This window comes from Monodelphis domestica, chromosome X, assembly GCF_027887165.1.
Source record: "Monodelphis domestica isolate mMonDom1 chromosome X, mMonDom1.pri, whole genome shotgun sequence".
NCBI classification, from domain to species: Eukaryota; Metazoa; Chordata; class Mammalia; order Didelphimorphia; family Didelphidae; genus Monodelphis; species Monodelphis domestica.
The window spans coordinates 76,792,139-76,798,789 of NC_077235.1; the positions used below are offsets into that span (position 1 = coordinate 76,792,139).

The 6,651-nt window shown below is 53.2% G+C and overlaps 1 long non-coding RNA gene and 1 other non-coding gene across 4 annotated transcripts; both read left to right on the forward strand.

The window, feature by feature from the left end:
* Positions 1-1,758: 1,758 nt before the first annotated feature.
* Positions 1,759-6,651, forward strand: LOC130456183 (uncharacterized). Of its 3 annotated transcripts, XR_008914782.1 has the most exons (4): positions 1,761-3,940; positions 4,479-4,608; positions 4,920-4,997; positions 5,626-6,651. It is a non-coding gene; the product is annotated as an uncharacterized LOC130456183 (long non-coding RNA). The 3 variants fall into 3 exon arrangements; XR_008914781.1 differs by having other exon boundaries at positions 1,762-3,940; positions 4,920-6,651; XR_008914780.1 differs by having other exon boundaries at positions 1,759-3,940; positions 4,479-6,651.
* Positions 5,661-5,771, forward strand: MIR223 (microRNA mir-223). Its single transcript, NR_032200.1, has one exon. It is a non-coding gene; the product is annotated as a microRNA mir-223 (primary transcript).

Below are 6,651 nucleotides of genomic sequence, written 5' to 3' on the forward strand. Positions count from 1 at the left end.
TAGTGCCCAAGGCCACAGAGAGGTCAAGAAGGACAAGGTTGGGGCCAAGGATTGACCAATGAAGAGGTCATCGATGGCCTCCGACAGGGTGGTGTGGTCAGAAGCCAGAGTGCCAGGAGCACTCGAGGGGGAGAAGGAAGAAAGAAAAGCAACGAGTTCCTAGGAGCTGCGTGCGAGATACGACAATAGCTTGAGGAGACGACCTGGTCTGCTTAAGGGTTTTAAAGGCTTGAGCGTATTTGTGGCCTGCAGAGAAGGAGACACTGGGCAAACGAGGGAGAGAGAGGCTGTGAGGAAAGGCAAGCTGCTGAAGCAGACAGGAGATGGGTTCAAGGTCTCACGCTGAGGAAAGAGAACCTGAAGGACAGAGGAGAAAGGCAGAGGGGCTCAGGGCCTGAGGGAAGGGGAGGTGCCTCTCTGGGCCCAGCAGTCAGTCTGGGGGAAGTCTGAAAGCGAAAAGAAGATAGAGGAGGGCATGGAAATGCAATCATCAAAAGAATGCTAGGGAAACCAAGGCGGGTGAATCCAGGGGGAGAATTCCCTGAGCCTAGAAACAGAGGCAAGCCCAACCTCAGCCACTTTGTGACCCTGGCTAAGTCACTCAGCCTCAGTTTCCCCATATCTAAAATGGACACCTGTACCACAGAACCAACCTCACAGGGCTGTCGAAAGATGAGTTGGCCTACTCTCTCTCTGTATAAAATTCACGCATTAGATGAGAGAAGCTTCTGTAACACATGGATCTCACATGTGTAAACACGTGTCCATGCTGGTCTCCTGTGTACATATGTATGTATACATACATGTGGCCCTCTGTAAGTGGGCAGCCCTCTGTATTCCTCCACACACATGTGCTTTGAGATCTATACGTCCCCGCCCACCTGGAAGTAGCCACAGACATCCAGGGGTGGCTCTAGATTTCTCTACAGAGTCACAGGGGGGTTCCACAGGCTTTGAGCTCTCCTCGCTTCACACCGCCCTGCCCTCTGGCCAGACGGCCCCTGGCCCTGCGTCCACCCCCCCTCTGTGCTGCTGGGAGCTGGCCTGGCTCTGGGGGTGTGGAGGCCCAGGGGTCACTCAGGCAGTAGTCTTAGGAGCAGGGGAAGTTGGGCCTTGGAAGGCCGAGGACTGCCGTCCCAGGGATCCACACTCCAACCCTGCTGCCAAGTGGTTTCCTCTGGCTGAGAAGGGCCTCCTCCTGCCAAGGCTCCCAATCCACCGTCTTACCAGGATGGCATTCTCCTCCGCTCCAGGAGCACCTCTCTTTTGGGGCCTGCCCTGGCCCCCTAGGGGATGGCGTTAGCCCCAGCCTGGAGGCCCTGGCAAAGAAATGGGTGCCAGGGCTCAAGGCACAGGGGCTAGATTAGAGCATGCTAAGAGTGGAATTCGAACCAGAAATGGAGCTCAGGAGCTTTGTGGTTTTACCTTCTCATTTTACAGAGGAGGAAATTGAGGCCCTGGGAGGGCAAGGGACTGGTTCAAGGTCATGCCTAGGACCCTAAATGGCAAACTCAATCCCAGGTCCTCTACCTCCAAGGCCATCCCTCTGACCACGGGTCTAGGCTGTTTCTCATGACATGAACAGGGCTGGCCTGAGAATCTTTCGGGGTTCCTTGAGGACCAGAGGGGAAACTCTGGCTGGAGGGGTCACTGGACTTCCATCCTTGGCCAATAGGAGAGGGGGAGGGGAAGCCAGCTGTCCCAGAGAGGCCAAAAGCCAGAGTCCAGGGCAGCTTCTGGAAGAGGCGGGAAGCAGGGAGGGTGGAAGGTGGGGTTTCACAACCAGGGAGTTTTGTCATGTCCCATCCAGATTTCCGTTGGCTAACCTCAGCCTTATCTTCCTGCTTTGGGCTTCCTCCTGCTGGAGCCCAGGGGCCCTTCAAAACAGCCAGCCTTCCTGCTCGCAGCCTCAGTGCCCAGTTCTCCACCACTCAGGGAGCTTCGCCCAGCAAGCTGAGCTCCGGCTGGCCCCTACTCCTCCCAGCATCCCTCAGGGCCTCAGGTACAGTATGGGGCTGAATCTCCTTCTAGTCTGGGGCAGGGGAGGGCCACGAGTGGGCTCGGTTGGGATTCCACCTCCAGATCAGCACAGAGGATGGGGTAGGGGGGATCCCAAAGGGGGAACTCTTCTAGAGATCATCCTGGGAAGTTGTAAGACTATTTCTAGGGCTGGAAGGGACCTCAGATCAAATCTAATCTCTGGATTTTGGAGGGACCTGAAGCCCAGGGAGGAGAAAATACTTGACTAAGATCACACATGGGATCATAGGATCAGGCAATCTGCTTCAATTCCCTCGTTTTACAGAGGAGGAAACTGAGGCCCAAGGAGGGGAAGTTACTCGGCCAAGGTTGACTTGAACCAGTCCTGTGACTTCACTTGAGCTAAGAGTAGGTGGAGGGAGTAGGGGCTGCCCTCATCCCTTGCCTTTGGTCCTACCTGAGGCTTGCTGGGAGGTGTTATAAAGGGAGGGAGAAGGTTAGAGATCTGCTCCCTTCTGTCTTGGAGTCCTTGAGGATCAGGGAAGTGCGCAATGCTTCCAACACAACCTGACCCATTACACTCTGTACGGAGCCCCTCCCTTGGGAAAGTACAAAATAAAAATGGCAGCCCAAGCCTTCTGGGCTGGACTGTCCCTTCCTGTAACCATCTACATGGAGTGAGTAACTGTAGGAGGCTGAAACCAAACCTCACCCCCATCAACCCATCAGGAGCCCCCAGTGCTAGACTCAAGGCAGTCTGGAACAGAGGAAATCTTGGATGAGCCCTGGAGTTGGGATCAGACAAGTTGAGGTTGAGTCCCTGGTGTGCTGTTTACTGTCTGGGTGACCTTAGGTAAGTCATGGCTTCTAAGAGTCTCCCTTTCTTCCTCTGGATGACAAGGCTATTAGATCATGGGATCTTAGATTTACAGCTGACAGGGATTCAGAGGGCACTGAGTGGGTTCAACCCCCTCATTTTACAGATGGGGAAGCTGAGGCCCAGAAGGATTGTTTGTATTATCTCCAAGGTCTCTTCTACCTTGAAACACTCTGACCCCCCTCTGGAGGTTAAAGCACCATCTCCATGATGACCTGGGAGATAGAAATTCTGATATTCTCTGTGGGAGGGAAACGATAGGGAATAACCAGCTCCCAAAGCCTTCTGGGAATTGGGTTCTGTGCTTAGATAAGCAGAGGGGTTCAGGGACTCAGGTTGGGGAAGTTTGGGAAGGGGGAGGCAGTGTGGGAGGCATGTGAGAAGCACAGGACCTGAGAGGAGGAGGAGGAGAAGTGAAAGAGTACGGACCATTTGGGGGGGAGGCTCCAAATGCCGTGGCGGAGAGTCTGGGTCGAAGGGCAGTGGGAGGCCCAGAAAGCATGGGCATTGGACGTGGGTGGTGGTGCTGAGGGGGTGGGTCGCAGTAGGCATGGCCGAGTTTCCAGGCATGGGCTTGGATGGTTCACTGTCAACTGGGACACGAAGTCCAGGGTCAGTTTGGGGGCCGTTCTGGGCTCTGGGTGACTTCCCTAGTTTCGAAATAATGTTGGGAGTTGGGTGGGGATAGGATGGGCCCTGCCTACACTTGGAAAGATCTGTTGCTTGCCAGGTTCCTGCCCTCAGTTAAGATTGGAGTCCCGGCTTCTGAGAACTTCTCAGGGACTTGCTTCAATGGACCTGGAGGTCCCTCGCCCCTCGGCTGTCTTTAGAGACCACTGTGGTCTTCTTGTAGTCTCCCTGCCTCTCCTGGCCCACCCCAGAATTCCCCAAGTCTCTGTAGGCTCTCAATGACCTTGTGGCTCTCCTGGCCATCTCTCCACTCGCTGGATGCCCGAGTCTTCTCAGAGGACCTGTCCTCCTCCCCCAGTGAAGGACGGCGACTTGGGCTGTTCCTGGGACCCATCATCTCATGACCTAGCTCTGCTTCCCAAGGCAGACGCTGCCAAAGCTGGGAGATGCTGGGTGAGCTTTCCCCCCGTTCTGGGCCTCCAGATTCTCCTATGGAAACTGGGAGGGGTGGAACCACAAGATCTCAAAGGCCCCTCCTGGCTCGGATGCAAATTATAGAAGCAAAATCTTACCGATGTGAGGAATTTCCAGTGGTCAATTTGGCCATCCTCCTGCAGCAGGCCGAGCAGGTGCTGGTGCACAAAGGTGGGAGTGAGGTGGGCAGAAGTGGATGGCAGGCTTCCCAGTCCTTTCCTGATGACGTGCATTTGGGGCAACCTGGTCTTGGCTTCAGTTTCTCCCCATTTTCTCTCTTCCTCTCCTGCCCTTTCTTGGGCCTGGATGCAGGGGCTGACAAGGCGGAGGAGAGAGAGAAGAGGAAGAGACCCATTTTTGTTTCCCTTTTCTCCCCACCTCAAACCCTGCTTAGCAATTTCTGGAGAAGAAACGATCTCCTTTGGTTAGCACAGGACATCCTGGTGCCCTTCCCCCATTCCCCACTGGACCCCTTTCCCCTTCTCCCTCTTCCAAGTGTCCCCTTCCTACATTTCAGGATGATGGAGACGATCCAGCGAGATCACAGAGGGCTCAGCAAGGTGTCAAGCCTGGGCAGAGCCTTAGACTTAAATGGGTTAGAGTTGGAGAAACCGAGAGGAAGTGACTGGTCCAAGGCCACCTCCAACGTGAGTTATTAGCAGGTTCATATTGTAGCCCATGTCTCCAGACTCACCGATCATGGGATAGTCTCTTCTCTGCTCTGGGCCTTGGTTTCCCCAACTGTAAAATGAGGAGGTTGGGCTACATGATCTCCAAGGTCTCTTCTTGCTGCGATTCTGTGGTGCTTTCCCTTGCTAACAGGATCCCCTGGCCCCTCTGAAAACTCCATCTGGAGAGCCAAAGGAGCCCAGGTTTTTTCTTCTTGGGTGGGGATAGGGGTGGAGGAGAAGTGATGTTTGGAAGGTGGGGGCATAACCACACAGTGCTCTTTCCACAGTACAGAGAGGCCCACTTAGGCATGGAGCTGAGGAGTGGTTTCCAGGAGGGTGCTGGGATTGCTCTTCTGTAATGGAAGGTACTTTTATGCCAGACCTCTCCATCTCTCTCTGTGTCTCTGTCTGTTTTGCTTATCTCTCTGTGTCTGTTTCTTTCTGCCTCTCTATCTATGTTTCTGCCCACCTCTGACTGTCTCTCTCTCTCTCTCTCTCTCTCTCTCTCTCTCTCTCTCTCTCTCTCTCTCTCTCTCTCTCTCTCTCTCTCTCTCTCTCTCTCTGTATCTCTTTATGTCTGTTTCTCCCTGTCTTTCCATCTCTGTCTCTCTGAACTTGTCTCTTTCTCTTTCTTAGTCTGTGTCTCTCTCCCTCTTTTTCCCTCTCTCCTTCTCTTCCCACATCCTCACCCCTAGATTCAGATCCCAGTTCTGACATCTGTGTGTCACTTTCCCTCCTTGGGCCTCAGTTTCCTCCTCTGTAAAACAAGGAGGTTAGACTAGATGGCTTCTGAGGGTCCATTTCAGCAGCAACTCTACGATCCTCTGTCTTCTCCCCTTCTCCGCCTCCTTTTCCATCATCTCTTTTTCCTTTTCTTCCTGTCTGTCTCTTTCTGTTCCACCACTCCATGCTTGAACCCGTCTCCACCTTCTGTGTCTGTTTCTGTGTCTGTGTCTGTCCGTCTGTCCATGTCCATCTCTCTTTCTTCCCCAGGGCTGCACCTGGCCTGTAAGCTCCCCAGTCTCTGCTCTGGCCCAGATCCTTCAGTGCCACACTCCGTGTATTTGACAAGCTGAGTTGGACACTCCGTGTCGTAGAGTGTCAGTTTGTCAAATACCCCAAGTGAGGCATTTGCCTAGCAACCCTGGACTGGGGCAGGATGGATGATGGAGAAACTGTCTCTGCCAGCCTTGGATGTCCAGGCCCCAACCTCCGGAAAGCAGAGCTCTCTCTCTAGAGCAGATGCCATCTGGATCCAGGGGACATTTGGGGGGGAGTTGGAGACGGGTCTTTAGGGACTGTGGGGTGGGAAGGAAAGCTAAGCTTGGTTCCTGCTTAGCCACATGACCTTGGACAAGTCCCTTCCCTTCTCAGGTGCAAGGATCCAATGAGACAATTTATGGAAAGTGCTTTGTAAATTCTAGAACACTAGATCAAAGTTAGTTATTAATAATCGCAAGGCTTCTGGGGTCTTGTCCCACTCTAGGAGTAGCCACTATCTCATTAGAGAAAGGTAGTCCTTGACCCTGTTCAGGTCCTAGAGCTTTGGGGGCCCAGAAACAGACAACCCAGAAAGCAGTGGGGCACATACCCTTTCCCAAGGGGGAGGAAAGAGGGAGGGCCCAAGCCCCAGGAACACCTGACCTTATAGGGCTGGGCCCAGTGGGCTTGGTCAATTTATCCAATCCTGTCTGATCCCTCACATTGGGATGGATTTGGAGTTGGAAAACCCAAGCCCAATCCTTGATTCTCACCTGTGTGGCTGTTGGGAAAGTCATTTCTCCATCTTAAGACATAACTTGCCCAGCTGTAAAATGGAGACAAATCATCCCTGCCTTGCCTATATAAAACCTGAAAGTTCGATAGAAATGGGAGTTGTCACCATAGTCTAGTGATTACCATTCCTACTCAACTGCTGTTAGAATGGAAGCTCCTTGAGGGCAGGGCCTATTTATTTTTGTCAATGGGGTGGAATACAGTGGCTGGTTAATAAATGCTTTCTAGTGATTGCTTCCTTAA